Source organism: Schistocerca cancellata, chromosome 12, assembly GCF_023864275.1.
Source record: "Schistocerca cancellata isolate TAMUIC-IGC-003103 chromosome 12, iqSchCanc2.1, whole genome shotgun sequence".
Taxonomy (NCBI): Eukaryota; Metazoa; Arthropoda; class Insecta; order Orthoptera; family Acrididae; genus Schistocerca; species Schistocerca cancellata.
In genome coordinates, this window is record NC_064637.1 from 67,114,080 (window position 1) to 67,134,647 (window position 20,568).

Here is a 20,568-nt window from a genome sequence, read left to right on the forward strand (position 1 = left end):
ACAACAGTTTAGCATCAATGTATGGGCAGGCATAACTGGAGACGTTAACTAGACATTTCATTTTCCATGAAACACTGACTCGACCATCATACAATGAATCTGTAATGCGAAATTTAAATATTTTTCTAAAAAAACATTTCATAAAACTTATGTCAGAATATGTAGTTCATGCACGATTGGGCACCACCTCATTTTGTTCTGCGGGAACAATTTCAACTTGGTGTGAGAGCAAGTAAACGATAGAAGACGCGATGTTTATAAGCTTCTGTTGGAGCTAATGGTAGGCTTTTGAACATGTAATTTAGCTATCAGAAGCCAAGATTTGAAAAGAATAATACTCGGAGAACAGAGGCGCAAATTTGGCCACATGAAGAAAGACATGAAGCAAGCATGTAATAAAAGTGTCTGTAACTAAAAAAATTTAAAAAATGCCCATATCTGAAATTAAAATATTCTGCTTGTTTTTTTAGCTCTCTATGAGTTCTCCAGAGGTTTCCCAAATGTTAGTCAACAGCCTGTGCAACTCAATATGATTTCACATTGTCCATTTACACCACATGAAAAAAAGAGAACTGGTCCACTCCTCATGGACTCATGGATAGATCTGAGTTATTGTCCCATACCTTTCCTGGGGGGCCATATTCTCTTGTGATGGATGTTACTCTCTGCACTTCTGACCTAACACAGTTTACATATGGATAAGAAACAAAAAAAGAGGTACACACATACAGTAATTGTATAAATATAACAGCCTTCACCGTTCATAGTGTATTCGCTTCTTTTTATTTGTGGGAGAGTGAGCAGATTTGGATGAACTGAGTGACTAGGCTGGTGCTAGCACTGCCACCCTTGCGTGGAACACTCCTGTCGTCGTTAGATTTCAGTGCGGCCCTAACGTTGATTCATTGTCACTAACGGTACGTGTAAATCCTCCCACCTCTCTTCTCCCGACCCCCCAATTCTTTGTGTGTGTGTGTGTGTGTGTGTGTGTGTGTGAGGAAACACTCTGGAGGAACGGCTGGAGGGCTGAGTCGGCCAGACGGAATATTGGAACCCACGCTCCGAGGCCAGAGAAATGGACGGCCGCAGTTCAGGAGCGACGCTAGCGCCGCTACCGGCCACTGTTCTCCCCGCTACTCGCAGGGCGAACCCCCGACCAGTGTTTTCCCCGCAGTCGGGGAACCCCCCAGCTCCTCATTAGATCCAACGGGCGCCATTACGCGGCGTATTACCCGGCAGTGCTGCCACCACAAACCCTGTCGCTGATATCCCTCCGCGGAATCACATCGGAGGAATGTTTACTTCTGCGCTGGATCCAGCAGCAGGCCGTTAAACCGGCAATGTCTGCGTGGGATCGCGCCACGCCGCTAATCCTGGAGCGGGGGCTGGAAAGAAACAGCACGGTGGCAATTCTGGTGGTATCTGGAGGGCCTGTAGCATTCCCACTGGATGTAGAATGGAGCAACTCGGACAGAATGGAAGGAGCTGATGGTTTTCTATTACAGTAAAACTTAAACACTCTGTTTCCAGTAGATGTTTTCAGGTCCCTCTGTCATATTAGGTCGTCATTTTTGTCAAATTGAGGCCAGAGTTTATCAGAAACGATGATAAGTTCCTCCAGGAATTCTGCTGAATTTGTTTCTTTCACAATAGCAATTTTTATATTTTTATGTGTGGGCTATTTCCACAGGATAATATGAAATGTATCAGTATTCTGAATAGGTAAAATATTAATCACCTCGTTAAAAGACCTCACCGGTCGCTCAATAGTGTAGCCACACTCACGAAAGGAGAAAACTACATATACATAGTGCTTCTACATCTACATCTACATTTATACTCCGCAAGCCACCCAACAGTGTGTGGCGGAGGGGGATTCATGAAGCATTTTTCATCAAGTGTGTATACATACATGGCGTCAGTTACACGGACAATATACCGGGTGATCAAAAAGTCAGTATAAATTTGAAAAATTAGTAAACCACGGAATAATGTAGATAGAGAGGTAAAAATTGACACACATGCTTGGAATGACATGGGCGTTTTATTAGAACAACCCCAAATTGCTAGGCGCGTGAAAGATCTCTTGCGCGCGTCTTTTGGTGATGATCGTGTGTTCAGCCGCCACTTTCGTCATGCTTAGCCTCCCAGGCCCGCAGACCTCAGTCCGTGCGATTATTGACTTTAGTGTTACCTGTAGTTGCAAGTGTATTGTGATCGACCGACTTCTCTATGGATGCTGAAAGACAAAATCCGATGCCCATGCCTCACCATAACTCCGGATATGCTTTACAGTGCTGTTCACAACATTATTCCTCGACTACATCTATAGTTGAGGAATGATGGTGGACATATTGAGCATTTCCTGTAAAGAACATAATCTTTGCTTTGCCTTACTTTGTTATGCTAATTATTGCTATTGTGATCAGATGAAGCGCCATCTGTCGGACGTTTTTTGAACGTTTGTATTTTTTTTTGGCTCTAGTAAAACCCCTTGTCATTCCAAGCACGTGTGTCAATTTGTACCTCTCTAACTACATTATTCCGTGATTTATTCAGTTTTCAAATTTATACTGACTTTTTGATCACCCGGTACTTAAAAACGATGCATTTAACATAATTCTCCGCAACTGCAATTACTAATCATTTTTAAATTCTTCGTTTTGCTATCACAAGTCATCTCACGGACATGTACATACGTCTTCCAACATAAAGCACCAAGATGCTTGGAGCAACCAAAAATCTGTTGTTGCAGACTGTAGATGTTCAAAAGATTTTGACTGTTGATATCTTCTCACCAATTATGCAACTAGGACGTCATAGTGTTGCAGAAAAAGCACAGAAATATTTGAACACACATATGAATAATGAAAGTGTTTCATAGAAATATAGTCTGATTATAAAAATGACAATACCTAACAGAAAACTACTTTCGAGCTTCTAGACAGCTGACAAAATCGACGGGCGAGACTTGCCTAGATTGTATCACTTTTGAAATTTTACTTATTATAGCCTGAACAGTAAGCCACAAAATTACTGAAACAATGAGATTCTCGATTTTAGGTTGCTGTTCTAGCTATCCGGTTTAAAGACTGGAGACACTGAGAAAAATAAATACACTACATTTAATTTTCCAAACATCAACAAATAGTACACTTTAGGAATCTGGTTTAAAAATATGTAACACCCTTGTAAACTATGCCCCTAACCTTAAAGATTTATATTATTCTAAGTGTAAGGTAATGTTACATATTTTAGTCCTTACATCGCTATTTGCAGGCATTGCAATGTAAATTTATGACTCCTTTCCCTATCCCAACACACTTTGCATAAATCCACATTTTGCATTTCAAGCATCAGATTGTTTCTCCCATTCGAATTTCCTCGCACGTTTCTCTGCACCGTTCCAGTGTTTTACGGATGGCTTTCTGTGCTGGCTTCCCCACTGCGTTTCCGAAACACTTCCTTTTTCATAGGTGAAGCTGTAATTCTAGATTTCTTATCCTACACTTCGATTACATATTTTGGACGTTGACTGCTCCTCAGTTCACAGGCTCCTTGGCTAGACTTACGAAGTTTGTTTGGAACTTTCAGCGTCTCCCTCGAATTCGGCGATAATTGTTGGCTGGGCGACTTCATCCCGTTTTTTGCTGCCATGGCATCTTACATTGAAATTATGGGGCAAAGCACTTCATTGTCCACCATCTAAGTTTTCTTACGTGTGACATGCGTCAAAGATACATCATCCCTTCAGATGTAAGAATATGCTCTTCTATTTCGTTTTCCACTTTGTTCGAAAACACCCTATTGCGGCCAAAATTGTTTACGTTCCTGTTTACATTTAGGTTCTTATTTTCAGCATGCCACTTAATTTTTGGCTTAGGCAGATTTTATGTGCTTGCACATTCATTTAATCCCTTATCTCCATTTACAAAAACTGTTATATCTGAATGCAGTTCATCTGTTCTCCACTATCCATAACGCCTTCCTGTTACCATATTTTAAGATAAAATGATTATTTCATTAATAACTAAGAAATTATGTAGCAAATTTTAAGGTGTTTTAACTAAGACCTTACGTTGCACAAATACTGCTAAACAAATTCTTTTTAAGGTCACCATATCAGCAAGTTTCTCAAGCTTTGCCGATTCAATATCGAAAATTTCCAGTGGTGCATTATTGACAATGTCGACATTTTCTCTTTGTGAATTCCTACCAATCAATCACAACCAATACAAAATCAGTAGCGTCTAAAACATAAGGTTATTTTATGTACAATCACTCATAAATGAAATATTACGTTGCCACTTTCCTTGTAACTGTAATTCTCTTCGCCACGTACACAGTAAGTTAGATGAGAACTACAAAAAAGAAACCAATGCTGTATTGAGAATATCTGTTCCTCACCAATAACACAGCTCATAGCTGAAAATATAGCAGTGGAAATCAGTGTAAAGGCAGGGTTCCTACAAAAGTAATAATCGTTCAAATGGCTCTGAGCACTATGGGACTTAACATCTCAGGTCATCAGTCCCCTAGAACTTAGAACTACTTAAACCTTACTAACCTGAGGACATCACACACACCATGCCCGAGGCAGGATTCGAACCTGCGACCGTAGCGGTCGCGCGGTTCCCGACTGTAGCGCCTAGAACCACTCGGCCACCCCGGCCGGCCAAAAGTAATAGTACAACGTCTGTAGCATACTATATCGAATTTATTATAAAGGTATTACATAGAGATAAGACATAAATAATGAATATATAACTACGTAGTTTCTCTGATAACACGAGTAACAAAATGAGGTGTTTGCATTCCCTGGGTGGAAATTAGTATAAAGGCATTCACTGTCCTGTTGTGTTATTGCACTGTTGGTACTTTGCCCCACCTCCGTTCGTCCTCATTTCCTCCAAAATTCTCTTCGACAATGAATTGTTTGTGTTTTTAGTTCTTGCAGTAGAACTGCCAAGCGCTCTTCTCGAATCGCACTTTTCGGCTCACATATAGCCTCAGGTTACCTTACATTTCGATTAACACGCCTTGCAAGATTTCCCCAAAGGTTTTCCGTGCGGTTCAGATACGGGCTGCGTGCAGTCCAGGGCAAGATATCGATATCTGTATTTCTAAACCGCTTTTGGTTGTGGCAAAAACAGGCACAGATACATTATCTTGTTGAAGCACTAGGCTTTCGTTCCCCAGGTACTCATACACACTCATCGGTTCTCTCTAGCATCTCAATACACACGTGAAGAGTTCATCTTAGCGTTCAGCCAAGCAATGCGTGATTTATCTTTGGCGCAGAATGCTGCCCAAGTCATAACACTCCCACCACCAAAATTCTTGTTCATTCTTACCTGCTGCTCTGTTCTTAGATCATGCCAGTAATATCGAAATCCATCTGACCCACATCAAATTAAACTACTGCTCATCTCTGAAGATGACTTTATTCCATTCTGAAGTCAATGACGTATGTTTTCCAGCAAAATTCCAATGCAGCATATTTATATTTTGGCGTTACGACAGGTTTCTGCAGTCGTTTCTTCAATGCAAGATGTTTGCGATTTGACAAATTTTGTCGAACGCGTGTTACAGGTACTGATAATCGTAAATCAGCAAGAATTTGAGAAGAATAACGGTTTTGTGGCCATTGCTTTGCGCAAAAGTTTCCGTTATGACGCCTCAGATAATTTTCAACTTCGCCCATATTTCTCGTTCTATCCTTATCGTGCGCCCAGTCTAACGAAATTACCAATCACTGTGCTTGAACAGCTTCTGGGAGATTTGACGATCAGCGGGTCCCATTTCCTTGTACGGACCGCTTTTCGCTTTTCCATCACATGACAACTGTTTTCCGCGTGTCATTGTGACAGTCGTGGTTTATGCACACAATACGCATTGTCACTAATCGCGTATGTTTCCTGTTCTGCAGTAGACACACACACACACACACACACACACACACACACACACACACACACACACTTATACAACAAATAGCCCACTGTCTTTGTACCTAGTTCCACTTTGTGCCACCTGAATCGCTTACATCTTGTTATATGCTCTACTACTGTCATCGTGCGACACCATTTGACTAAATTTGGCAGTATACTGGATCTCATGCTACGGTATACACTGTGCAGAACTATACCAACCGACAATGTTAATTTTTCTACTAATATCCATGTGTTTATACGAGGGCTATCAACAAAGTACATTACGTTTTGGAATTAAAAATAAATAAAGTATTGGAAAATTATTTTATTACATACAGATGAAAGCCACACTTAAATGCTACTTTTCTACATAGTTTCCACTTAAATTAAGGCACTTATCGTAGCGATGGACCAGCTTGGAAATTCTTTCGTCGTAAAATTCGGCCGCCTGCGCCTTCAACCACGTGGTTACCTCTTCTTGAAGCTGTGCGTCGTCATCAAAACGCTGCATAGCCAACCACTTCTTCATTGCTGGGAATAAGTGGAAGTCGCTCGGTGGCAGGTCGGGACTGTATGGCGGATGAGGAAACAACTCCCACTTAAAAGATTCGAGAACTTCACGAGTGGCATTTGCCGTGTGGGCCAGCAAGATCTTTGAGCCCAACTTTCCCCTGCGCTTGTTTTGTAATGCTCTTCTGAGGTTGTGCAGAGTTTGGCAATACCTTTGAGAGTTTATTGTAGTGTCTCTTTCCAGGAAATCCACAAAAATCACACCTTCTCTGTCCCAAAAGACAGTCGCCACGTGGTTGAAGGCGCAGGCGGCCGAATTTTACGACAAAGGAATTTCCAAGCTCGTCCATCGCTACGATAAGTGCCTTAATTTAAATGGCAACTATGTAGAAAAGTAGTATTTAAATGTGGCTTTCATCAGTATATAATAAAAAAATTTCCAATACTTTATTTTTTTAAATTCCAAAACGTAATGTACTTTGTGGATAGCCCTCGTATTGATTTTCACTACTGGATAACTCCAGTGATTATGTAGTTCCCGCTCACCTCACCAATAGTCGGTTAGTACACGAGTTACAAACTTGATATCAGTAATATAAATTATGTGCCAGTGCAATGCACACGACTCTCCCTTACACAAATTGAACAAAAATGCCCGGTGGAGACAATGAACACTTTCAGTTTATTATGTGCATTACTAGTGTGGCTTATGCAGTCACAGTTTCTCAACACAAAAAATAACCCATACTCATGCTCATAAATTAAGGATAATGCTGAAACATGGTGAAACAACGCTCTGGTGGGCGGGTTGCGCGTTTGAAGTCCCTCGGGGTATGACCATGCGGTGCATTTGACCTGCGGACGTCACACGGGGGCGCTGGCAGCAACCTACATACGCAGAGGTGTGTTGGTGCTTGTCAGAGTACAGTGCAGACGTTTTCAGACTTGCTAATGGTGACTGTGTGTTGAAAATGGCTCAAAGAACACACACTGATAACGTTATGAGGGGTTGAATACTAGGGCGACTGGAGTCACGTCAAACACAGCAGGTCGTAGTACGGGCCCACCGTGTACCACAAAGTGTGATCTCAAGATTATGCCAACGATTCCAGCAGACAGGAAACGTGTCCAGGCGCTACAGTACGGGACGTCCACATTGTACAACACCACAAGAAGACCGATATCTCACCATCAGTGCCCGCAGACGGCCACGGAGTACTGCAGGTAGCCTTGCTCGGGACCTTACCGCAGCCACTGGAACAATTGTCTTCAGACATGCAGTCTACAGACGACTGAACAGACACGGTTCATTCGCCCGGAGACCTGCAAGGTGCATTGTCGCAGGAGAGCCCGTAAAGCCTGGTGTTAAGAACACAGTGCATGGTCACTGAAACAGTGGTAGCGCGTTATGTTCACGGACGAGTCCAGGCATAGTCTGAACAGTGATTCTCGCCGGGTTTTCATCTGGGCTGAACCACGAACCAGATACCAACCCCTTAATGTCCTTGAAAGGGAACTGTGTGGAGGTCGTGGTTTGATGGTGTGGGGTGGGATGATGATTGGTGCGTCTACACCAGCTCAGGTGTATTGGGACATCATTTTGCACCAGTATGTCCGCCTTTTCAGGGGTGCAGTGGGTCCCACCTTCCTCCTGATGGATGACAACGCACGGCCCCACCGAGCTGCCATCGTGGAGGAGTACCTTGAAACAGAAGATATCACGCGAATTGAGTGGCCTTTTTGTTCTGCAGACCTAAACCCCAGCGAGTACGTCTGGGGTGCTCTCGGTCGACGTATCGCTGCACCTCCTCAAACCCCTACAACACTTCAGGAGCTCCGACAGGCACTGGTGCAAGAAAGGGATGCTATGCCCCAGCAGCTGCTCGACCACCTGATGCCGAGTATGCCAACCCGTTGTACGGCCTGTGTGCATGTGCATGGTGATCATATTCTATATTGATGTAGGCGTATGTGCGCAGAAACAGTGGCGTTATGTAGCACATGTGTTTAGGGACTGCTTTCTCAGCTTATCACCAATGCCGTGGACTTACAGATCGTCGTGTATGTTCCCTACGTGCCTATGCAATTAGCGCCAGTTTTGTGTAGTGCCACGTTGTGTGGTACCACATTCTGCAATTATCCTTAATTTATGAGCATGAGTGTATGTACCCATTGTAAAACAGTTACAACATGAAAATAACAGGATAGTTATAGTATTGTAATTGTTTAATGTGGATAATTATTACTATCTAACGAAAATATATTTAACGTAAAATATGGTCCCTACAATGTTTGAAACAACAAGACGTCCTGGAGAAGTTGTTGGTCACAATATACGGATAATCAAAACGTCTGGAATATCTAGCGCCTGTGACATGATGTCTTTGGACACTTACAGCATTATACCTGGTACCAGGATTGTTCCAAGTTCCCAGAATGAGATTTTCACTCTGCAGCGTAGTGTGCGCTGATATGAAACTTCCTGGCAGATTAAAACTGTGTGCCCGACCGAGACTCGAACTCGGGACCTTTGCCTTTCGCGGGCAAGTGCTCTAACCATCTGAGCTGCCGAAGCACGACTCACGCCCGGTCCTCACAGCTTTACTTCTGCCAGTCTCTCGTCTCCTACCTTCCCAACTTTACAGAAGCTCTCCTGCGAACCTTGCAGAACTAGCACTCCTGAAAGAAAGGATATTGCGGAGACATGGCTTAGCCACAGCCTGGGGGATGTTTCCAGAATGAGATTTTCACTCTGCAGCGGAGTGTGCGCTGATATGAAACTTCCTGCCAGATTAAAACTGTGTGCCTGTGGCTAAACCATGTCTCCGCAATATCCTTTCTTTCAGGAGTACTAGTTCTGCAGGTTCGCAGGAGAGCTTCTGTAGAGTTTGGAAGGTAGGAGACGAGAGACTGGCAGAAGTAAAGCTGTGGGGACCGGGCGTGAGTCGTGCTTCGGCAGTTCAGATGGTAGAGCACTTGCCCGCGAAAGGCAAAGGTCCCGAGTTCGAGTCTCGGTCGGGCACACAGTTTTAATCTGCCAGGAAGTTTCATTGTTCCAAGTTCGTTAATGTTTTACACTGGAAGACGAAAGTATGAATATGTGACGACCATCGTTCTACTATAAATGGAGCATTGGGGGAGTGATTAGTTGTTGCAGTTTTGGAATGCAAAGCACGAATACTTCTTTGGTCTACACCGACTAACGCACTTTTTTACCTTATTACCCTAGATCTAATTGGGGGAATACGTGAGTGCTAAATTTTTACTGAAACTGTTGCAGATCGCACAAGATCAAGTGTTGGGGTTTTAACAAAAATATTGTATCAGCGCGAGAAATGCATGCCTGGACACAAATGCATATGCTAGCGAAGTCTGCCAGATAAGCTGTAGTATTTCACCACGAACGGCACCTTTATAACATCCCCAGTGCGTTGCTTATCTCAGCCGTGATCAGAACAGTGTTCTGTGTAGCTGTGAGTGAACTAATTCGGAGCTAAGTGAATTCGAACGTGGTCAAATCGGTTTTGTTCGTTTCGTGGGTGCTTCCATAATCAGGGTAGTCGAAGCTTTTGGTGTTCCAAGAGGCACCATATCGAGCATTTGTTTCCCATACAGGGAAAGCGGAAATCCGCTAAGTTACAACGCGGACGAAATTATAAGGTAAGTTATAGTGACAAACAGTCAAAGAAGAGGACTGTAACGAAAAACAAAGAGGACGAGGGCTGCAAAAATCTCTCCAGAAGTGAATGCGCACTCGCTAAGCCCAGCCACATCAAAACAGCAGGAACGGAACTCCTGATGCTGGCAATTGAAAGGCGAACTGGAATTCCAGAATTACACATCGGCGATGTAAGTGTTCGTAACAAGTGAACGTGGTGGCAAAGTCATAAAACTTGGAATATCGTGCAACGGAAGAAAGTCATTTGGTCGGATATGTCTTGTTTCATACAGTTTACAGCTGGCCTTTGTGACCGAGCGGTTCTAGGCGCTTCAGTCCGGAACCGCGCTGCTGCTACGGTCGCAGGTTCGAATCCTGCCTCGAGCATGGATGTGTGTGATGTCCTTAGGTTAGATAGGTTTGGGTAGTCTAGGGGACTGATGATCTGAGATGTTAAGTCCCATAGTGATTAGCGCCATTTGAACCATCATACAGTTTACAACTTCTTACCGAGTTTACGTTTCGATAGCGAAGCACTGCGGGGGATCGCTGACGATTTAGACACCTATACCGAGATATTCGAAGGGTCCCTTCGGTTATCTGCAGAGTCAAATTACTGCCTGGAACTATGTGAGCATTTTGACCGATGAGGTCCGTTCTACGGTACAATCTTTGTTCCCAGACTACAAGGCTGCATCACCCGGGACTGGTTTTGAGAGTACGAGGATGAATTGTCGCATCTACCCTAGACAGAACATTCACCAAATGTCATTATCATTGAGCCTTTGTCGTCTACTTAGGAAAGAAGGGGGCATGATCGCTAGCCATTTACATCATAGTTAGCTGAAGAGTGGTAGACAAAGAATGGTACAAGATTCCCTTGAAAATCACACAGAGCATTCTGAGACGACAAAAGCGTGTTTTTAATGCGTCAAAAAAATTGTTCAAATGGCTCTGAGAACTGTGCGACTTAACTTCTGAGGTCATCAGTCGCCTAGAACTTAGAACTACTTAAACCTAACTAACCTAAGGATATCACACACATCCATGCCCGAGGCAGGAATCGAACCTGCGACCGTAGCAGTCGCTCGGTTCCAGACTGTAGCGCCTAGAACCGCACGGCCACTCCGGCCGACAAGGCGAACGTGTTCTCGACACCTGTTATCCATGGCACTGTGTCGTGTTTTTGGTGTTTCCATGTTAATATACACCCCCAATATGTATAAGTTGCTCTACAATGTATTGGACCCTATGACTCCTGCATGCTCAGAAAAAATCAAAGTTAAGAACCTTCTGCAATAAAAATCATCCGGGGAATCAGACCAATGGAGGCATCGTCCTGTCGCAACGTTTGAGTGAGTTTAGTACCCGGTATCTTCAGAAGATGGTGATTTTCTCCTGAAGATGATGGGTACGAAACTCGTCGAAACGTTGCAACGAGACGTCTCCATTGGGCTGACTATCCAAGATGATTTTATCCCTGGAATTCGCCGCGACAGCCAGCAATCGCATATAAGAGCTCCTAGTTTGCGCTAAACGGGCATACATTATCTACTCCCTTGCGTGCCTTTCAGAAATATTAGGGACTGAAATGGAAAAACTGATGTTTATATACAGTAGAGACTACCTTGCTGTTCTTGACGTGCGTGTGCGCGCGAGTGTTTGTCATTGTGAGAGATCACGAGCGTATATTGCACCGGATGACACTGGTCGGAATACGCATATTTCACCGGCTGCGCACGCACTCGCACGCACACACCCGCATAAATACGCACAGCGTCGGGGTCCTACAGGTAGAGATCGCGTGACCAGTCCGCTGACAGATATTTCACCGCACGCGCGCGCCGCTTACAAATTATTGTGTATTTACGCCGCGCTCTCTCTGAATGTGAATGTGTGTGTGTTTGTGTGTGTGTGTGTGTGTGTGTGTGTGTGTTTATTTGAGTGGTGGGGAAGGGGGGGGGGGAATTCGCAGCCTGACGTCGCGTCGTGGTAATTGAAGACCCACGCGGCCGCTTCTGAAATATTTACGAGCCTACGGCTACGCTGTGTGTGTGTGTGTGTGTGTGTGTGTGTGTTTGTTCTGGCCGGACTACAGTGTGGCAGGTATTCCGGGGAGAAACCACCTCAACGGTCCGGCAGCGAGAGATTGATTTATGGCCTCAATAACCAAGCTACATATTTCCCTCTCAATTCCTACCTCCACATTTTTTCGCAGAAATTCCGAGGTTTTACGCCACACGTCGAAGAGATTCTACAAGGGGATCTGTTTTCAGAAAAAACGAATACCTGCTGAACTGGTTCATCGTGTCCAGCCAAAAGGAAACTTCAGGGAGCATACACAATGATACGTTGTCTGCCAATTCATCCTTGCAGGTGTACCATAAGGATTGATACTGGGTCCGCTGTTGTTCCTACTATATAGAAATGGTCTTCCTTCATATCCTAGAGGCACGAATACTTTTCTGACAATAAACTTGTTATAATTAAACCTAAATCGCTATTTTTAGCAACTGAAAATGCAAATAATATTGCCTTGAATATTTTTAGTAGTGCACGTTGATAGGGTTCTACTTGTAGAAGACTGAATAAGTGTTGGTGACACTCCAGTTCTGAGGGTTCCGTACAAACTTGATTACATATATAGTTCATTCATAGGTTATAATAAGTGAGTTTGCAAGTATCAAAATGTGTGACATAAATGGCTGTTTTAACTGCACTTACTTACAAGCTTACATATTTTGCACCGCGAGGGGACCGTAGAACCTGACACAAATTTTAACTTGATACTTCTACCTGTTCCTGAGAAAAACACGCCTTAACGGACTAACAGAGAGGACGACGAAGAGATCCTATAAGGGTTCTATTTTCCAAATTGAGGTATTGACCCTAAAAACGAATATATGCGAAACTGAGTTTCATAGTATCTAGCTAAAAGTATTTAGCATATTGCATTACATAAAACCAGAGGAGTACAAAATGACACAGGTCTTTTAAATGGGGAACAATCGCTGCAGGTTTACCACACTGATTGATGTTGTTTCGGTTCTTGTTATATACAAATGATCCTTCATCATACACTCAAGGTGCATAAATGGTTCTCTTTGATAATGGTTCAAATGGCTCTGAGCACTATGGGACAACATCTGAGGTCATCAGTCCCCTAGAACTTAGAACTACTTAAACCTAACTAACCTAAGGACATCACACACATCCATGTTCGAGGCAGGATTCGAAGCTGCGACTGTAGCAGTCGCGCTGTTGTGGACTGAAGCGTCTAGAACCGCCCAGCCACCCCGACTGGCGTTGACTGTAACAATTCGACCATTGATCCAAATAGTCCCAGATTGATATCACGTAATATAGAAGGTCGATCAAGGTAATATGGACTTAGTAACGAATGTGTTGTCATCTAGGAATTGAAAAAGTCATTACTTTCCAAGATAATATTATTTCCATTATATCAGGTATTGAAGTTACTCCATTAGTGTATGTATAATACTTGCATCGTCAGCAAAGTGTACTGTTTCTGTTCCTCAGATTTATGATGGCAGATAACTTATAAATAACAAGAAAAAGAGGGGACACAACATAGATCCTTGTGGTATACCTGTAACAGTATTCCTCATTCTGGACATACTATTTCGCTGGGTACTCTCTCTGAAGTTGTTTATACAACACGTTGCATGTTATTAGATAGCAAGAAAGAAACTTCACACGTATTCCTTCTTTGAAGACAATTCTCATAGAACGCTTTTGGTTTGCAGCTGACCAGTTACCAATTTCCAGTAAAATATTATGTACATTATCAGCTGCTGATTGCTCGATTATAATACTTGCGTTATTATCAAAGAGAGCCATCTGGAGTGGCCGAGCGGTTCTAGACGCTTCAGTCCGGAACCGCGCTGCAGGTTAGAATCCTGCCTCGGGCATGATTGTGTGTGATGTCCTTAGGTTAGTTAGGTTTAAGTAGTTCTAAGTTCTAGGGGACTGATGACCTCAGATGTTGTCCCGTAGTGCACAGAGCCATTAGAACCATGTTACAGTCAACAACCTCAATGTTCGGTAGTTCTACATGATCTAATACTCAATTAATGGCATCACTTGGATATGGCATACCTGAAGAGGCTTGTGGACTCTTTCTTCTTCCCTGAATTGGCCCTGTGGGGTCTCACAGTATTGGCGTGACGTGGCCCAGTAGTGACTAATTTTTTACCTGGTTTGTTTACGTAAACAGTGGGACTTGATTTGTACTCTGGCCACACAGCGAACGCATTAAAACAAGAAGGCCGGCGAAATGAATGAACCAGGGCGTGCGCTAATGCGCGCAGAGTGCGTACCCGCGGCCGGCCGGCTGCAGCCCATGCATTATTGACGGCGTGCGGGGGCGGAACACGCGACGCGCATTTCCGGGGCCTGCCGCTGTCAGCGGCCGCGACAAGTGGACGCCCTGTTTGCCGACGCCGGCGACGGCGGCAGCAGCGAAACTGGCGACCGTGCCAGGAGCTCAACCATCGCATCCCGCAAGGCCTCTGTGAACTTCCCGCTTACCACCGTGTGCAGGATTGGATGAAGAAGGGTGTTAATAATGGGAAAGTGCTAAACAATTTCAGTTTTTTTCATACCACTGTAGGGCAAGTTTATCTAGAGAGAAAAGTGAAACAGCTGCAGAAATATTAAGAGCTCAGGTGGCTACCCTACAAGAATCTAAGAACTGAGGGCTGGAAGACGAAATAATCTGTACTGCTGTACAAGGTAATGTCATTTTATGCAACCCGCAATTCTATTGTCAGGCCTCCACAAACCACACTCGAGGTGAAACTTTCTGCCAGATTAAAACTGTGTGCCGGACCGAGACTGGAACTCAGGACCTTTGCCTTTCGCGAGCAAGTGCTCTACCAACTGAGCTACCCTAGCAGTTCGAGTCTCCGTTGCACAGTGAAAATTTCATTCTGGAAACATCCCCCAGGCTGTGGCTTAAGCCATGTCTTTGCAATATCCTTTCTTTCAGGAGTGCTAGTTCTGCAAGGTTTACAGGAGAGCTTCTGCAAAGTTTGGGAAGTAAGAGACGAGGTACTGTCACGAGTAAAGCTGTGAGGACGGGACGTGAGTCGTGCTTGGGTAGCTCAGATGGTAGAGCACTTGCCCGCGAAAGGCAAAGGTCCCGAATCCGAGTCTCGGTCCGGCACACAGTTTTAATCAGCGCACACTCCACTGCAGAGTGAAAATCTCATTCTGGCACACTCGAGGTTTTCATATTCTCTTTCTCAGTACTTATAAACCGTTAGAACTACAGAAGAAAATGAACAGGACTTATTGTAGGAAATTTAACGCTGTTAAATTTTGTACTGTCATACATTTTCGCTATAGGCAGTAGTTTTTCGAGTTATTCAAGAAAAACGTACGAAAGTGACCTTCTAACACACCCCCACACCCAAAGGCAGTCCCCACTACTGAAGATTTCTATTAGGCTACTATGTAAGTTCATAGCGTTCCTGTTTTTGCATGTTGGTATTCCAGTTTCTAAGGGTTTATTTATCGATTGTCACTTATTTCGATTTATTCCTTCACTGTTACTATATGAGTTTACATGTTGTCATCTGGAGATCGTCAGTTCAGCTGCACATGCTAGAAAATGGAGTGCCAAGTGAAGGAATCTGATTGTTTCCTAGATATCCTTCTGTTTGAATTCAACAGAAGGGTGACAGCAGAGTATGCAGCCAGAACTACACTCCTGGAAATTGAAATAAGAACACCTTCAATTCATTGTCCCAGGAAGGGGAAACTTTATTGACACATTCCTGGGGTCAGATACATCACATGATCGCACTGACAGAACCACAGGCACATAGACACAGGCAACAGAGCATGCACAATGTCGGCACTAGTACAGTGTATATCCACCTTTCGCAGCAATGCAGGCTGCTATTCTCCCATGGAGACGATCGTAGAGATGCTGGATGTAGTCCTGTGGAACGGCTTGCCATGCCATTTCCACCTGGCGCCTCAGTTGGACCAGCGTTCGTGCTGGACGTGCAGACCGCGTGAGACGACGCTTCATCCAGTCCCAAACATGCTCAATGGGGAACAGACCCGGAGATCTTGCTGGCCAGGGTAGTTGACTTACACCTTCTAGAGCACGTTGGGTGGCACGGGATACATGCGGACGTGGATTGTCGTGTTGGAACAGCAAGTTCCCTTGCCGGTCTAGGAATGGTAGAACGATGGGTTCGATGACGGTTTGGATGTACCGTGCACTATTCAGTGTCCCCTCGACGATCACCAGTGGTGTACGGCCAGTGTAGGAGATCGCTCCCCACACCATGATGCCGGGTGTTGGCCCTGTGTGCCTCGGTCGTATGCAGTCCTGATTGTGGCGCTCACCTGCACGGCGCCAAACACGCATACGACCATCATTGGCACCAAGGCAGAAGCGACTCTCATCGCTGAAGACGACACGTCTCCATTCGTCCCTCCATTCACGCCTGTCGCGAAACCACTGGAGGCGGGCTGCACGATGTTGGGGCGTGAGCGGAAGACGGCCTAACGGTGTGCGGGACCGTAGCCCAGCTTCATGGAGACGGTTGCGAATGGTCCTCGCCGATACCCCAGGAGCAACAGTGTCCCTAATTTGCTGGGAAGTGGCGGTGCGGTCCCCTACGGCACTGCGTAGGATCCTACGGTCTTGGCGTGCATCCGTGCGTCGCTGCGGTCCGGTCCCAGGTCGACGGGCACGTGCACCTTCCGCCGACCACTGGCGACAACATCGATGTACTGTGGAGACCTCACGCCCCACGTGTTGAGCAATTTGGCGGTACGTCCACCCGGCCTCCCGCATGCCCACTATACGCCCTCGCTCAAAGTCCGTCAACTGCACATACGGTTCACGTCCACGCTGTCGCGGCATGCTACCAGTGTTAAAGACTGCGATGGAGCTCCGTATGCCACGGCAAACTGGCTGACACTGACGGCGGCGGTGCACAAATGCTGCGCAGCTAGCGCCATTCGACGGCCAACACCGCGGTTCCTGGTGTGTCCGCTGTGCCGTGCGTGTGATCATTGCTTGTACAGCCCTCTCGCAGTGTCCGGAGCAAGTATGGTGGGTCTGACACACCGGTGTCAATGTGTTCTTTTTTCTATTTCCAGGAGTGTATTACTTTCCGTACTTCACGAATATATAATAAAAATGGGGGGTCCTATTTAAAAAAGCGCAGTTGATATCCGTTTGACCTATGGCAGCGCCATCTAGTGGGCGAACCATAGCTCCATCTGGTTTCCCCCTTCAATGGTTCAAATTGCTCTGAGCACTATGGGACTTAACATCTATGGTCATCAGTCCCCTAGAACTTAGAACTACTTAAACCTAACTAACCTAAGGACATCACACAACACCCAGTCATCACGAGGCAGAGAAAATCCCTGACCCCGCCGGAATCCAACCCGGGAACTCGGGCGCGGGAAGCTCCCTCTTCAAGCTAGACAAGTTTCGTTGTTTCCTGAGATATTTGGCCCGATCACGATCAATGGACCACCCTGTATGGGTAGATCACTTAACCAACGAGGAGGTGATGAATTAAATTGGAGGGGAATGAAATTAGTCGCATAACTTGCCTAAAAGGAAAGGTTCGCTTGATAGGACACATTCTGAAACATCAACGAATCGTCCATTTGGTATTTAACGGGTGGGTGAGGGGGGAGGGGGGGATTTCAGAGCGAGACCAAGAGACGAGTAGATTAAGCAAGTGGTTGTGAGGGGTGGGGATGAGTTCAGAGTTAGAGATGATGCACAGAATAGGTTGGAGGGGGGTGGAGAGGGGTATCCATGTAGTCTTCGGACAGAAGACTACAGCAAGAACAATAATAAGAGATAAATTGGATGTCTGAAAAACAGTGCGGACGTAGTGTGGAGGAACCCATGTATATCGCATGTTGTCTGGAAACTAAATTTGGGTGTTCGGTAAATAATGGTATCAGGCCCACACTCTTTGAACGAACGCAGATTACAGACGGCGCGATATGCTTTAAACTGCTCTGTCTCATCTGGCGGGCAGTGAAGCGAGCGCTCATAATTCAGCCACAACAATAGCCCGCGAGGACACACTGGTCAGACGGAACGACGGCCCCAGCACTGAGCCCTGTGGGGACGCCGGCCTCTTTAAGGCTGCTCGCTCCGCCGCTGGTGACCCCGTTCGGTGTTTGCCGATCCATAAATACCGCGCAGGCGGGCGCGCCTCTTTCAGCCGCCTAAGCCCGTCTCCCCAACCCCCTCCCCCCCCCCCCCCTGGACTCGTCGGCCCACCCTCCACCGGCTGTTTACCGACCTCGCTAATTGATCGGCCGCTCGCCTCGCGCGACCCACGCCGAGGCCTTTCACAAGGACGCCATTGTCCGTGCTGGACACGCCCACCTCGCTCACATGTTTTTGTTCACCCACCTTTTTTTGCCTTTTCACTTATTTTTAAAAATATTTTTTTTTTTTTTTTTTTTTTTTTTTATCGTGGTATGGAACGGGCGACACGTCATACATTGCCGTATCTCAAACTTGTTGGGTGAAAGGAAATAGGAGTCAATACATAAACAAAGATATGTACTACATTTACTATATAGAGGGTATATCAGAAAGTACAGCCATACATTTAGCAAACATTCCTCTCACTTTGAGCGATATTACACTATTGGCCATTAAAATTGCTACACCACGAAGATGACGTGCTACAGACGCGAAATTTAACCGACAGGAAGAAGATGCTGAGATATGCAAATGATTGGCTTTTCAGAGCATTCACACAAGGTTGGCAACGGTGGCGCCAACTTCAACGTGCTGACATGGGGAAAGTTTCCAACCGATTTCTCATACACAAACAGCAGTTGACCGGCGTCGCCTGGTGAAACATTGTTGTGATGCCTCGTGTAAGGAGGAGAAATGCGTACCATCACGTTTCCGAATTTGATAAAGGTCGGATTGTAGCCTATCACGATTGCGGTTTATCGTATCGCAACATTGCTGCTCCCGTTGGTCGATCCAATGACTGTTAGCAGCATATGGAATCGGTGGGTTCAGGAGGGTAATACGGAAGACCGTGCTGGATCCCAACGGCCTCGTATCAGTAGCAGTCGAGATGACAGGCATCTTATCCGCATGGCTGTAACGGATCGTGCAACCACGTCTCGATCCCTGAGTCAACAGATGCGGACGTTTGCAAGATGACAACCATCCGCACGAACAGTTCGATGACGCTTGCAGCAGCATGGACTATCAGCTCGGACACCATGGCTGTGGTTAGCCTTGACGCTGCATCACAGACAGGAGCGCCTCCGATGGTGTACTCAACGACGAACCTTGGTGCACAAAAGGCAAAACGTCAGTTTTTCGGATGAATCCAGATTCTGTTTACAGCATCATGATTGCCGCATCCGTGTTTAGCGACATCGTGGTGAACGCACATTGGAAGCGTGTATTCGTCATCGCCATACTGGCGTATCACCCGGCGTGATGGTATGGGATGCCATTGGTTACACGTCTCGATCACCTCTTGTTCGCATTGACGGCACATTGAACAGTGGACGTTACATTTCAGATGTGTTATGACCCGTGGCTCTACCCTTCATTCGATCCCTGCGAAACCCTACAGTTCAGCATGATAATGCATGACCTTTCTTGATCTAGAAAATGTTCGACTGCTGCCCTGGCCAGCACATTCTCCAGATCTCTCACCAACTGAAAACGTCTGGTCAATTGTGGCCGAGCAACTGGCTCGTCACAATACGCCAGTCAGTACTCTTGGCGAACTGTGGTATCGTGTTGAAGCTGCATGGGCAGCTGTACCTGTACACGCCAGCCAAGCTCTGTTTGACTCAATGTCCAGGCGTACCAAGGCCGTTATTACGGCCAGAGGTGGTTGTTCTCGGTACTGATATCCCAGGATCTATGCACCCAAATTGCGTGAAAATATAATCACCTTTCAGTTCTAGTATAATATATTTACCCAATGAATACCCGTTTATCTTCCGCATTTCTTCTTGATTTAGCAGTTTTAATGGTCAGTAGAGTATTAGCTTTTTATCAGGCTTGTGACAGGTGTTGACTTCATTGCCGTTGATACAACTGTGTCTTCTGTTTTCATTATTATTCTTTGGTATCCTCCTTCCAGTCCACTGACATCACCCAGCGTCTGCTGTCTTCTGCTGTGCTTCCCTCTCCCCCTGACAATAAGACCTTTAACTGTATTTACAAAGCAATCTCGTCTCACATTAAATCATGTCCAGTTTAGCTTCACTGTCAACAACATCCTCCTGTCATCTTCAATTCTTTTCTGTACCTCCTCATTGCTAACTTTGTCAGTGCAGCTGATCTCAATTCTGCGTCATATCCACTTTTCACAAGCTTATATTCTCTCGTCCTGCTCTCTCAGTGTCCATTTAACTCCTCCGTATAAAGCCATGCTCCACGTAAGCCATTTCAGCAGT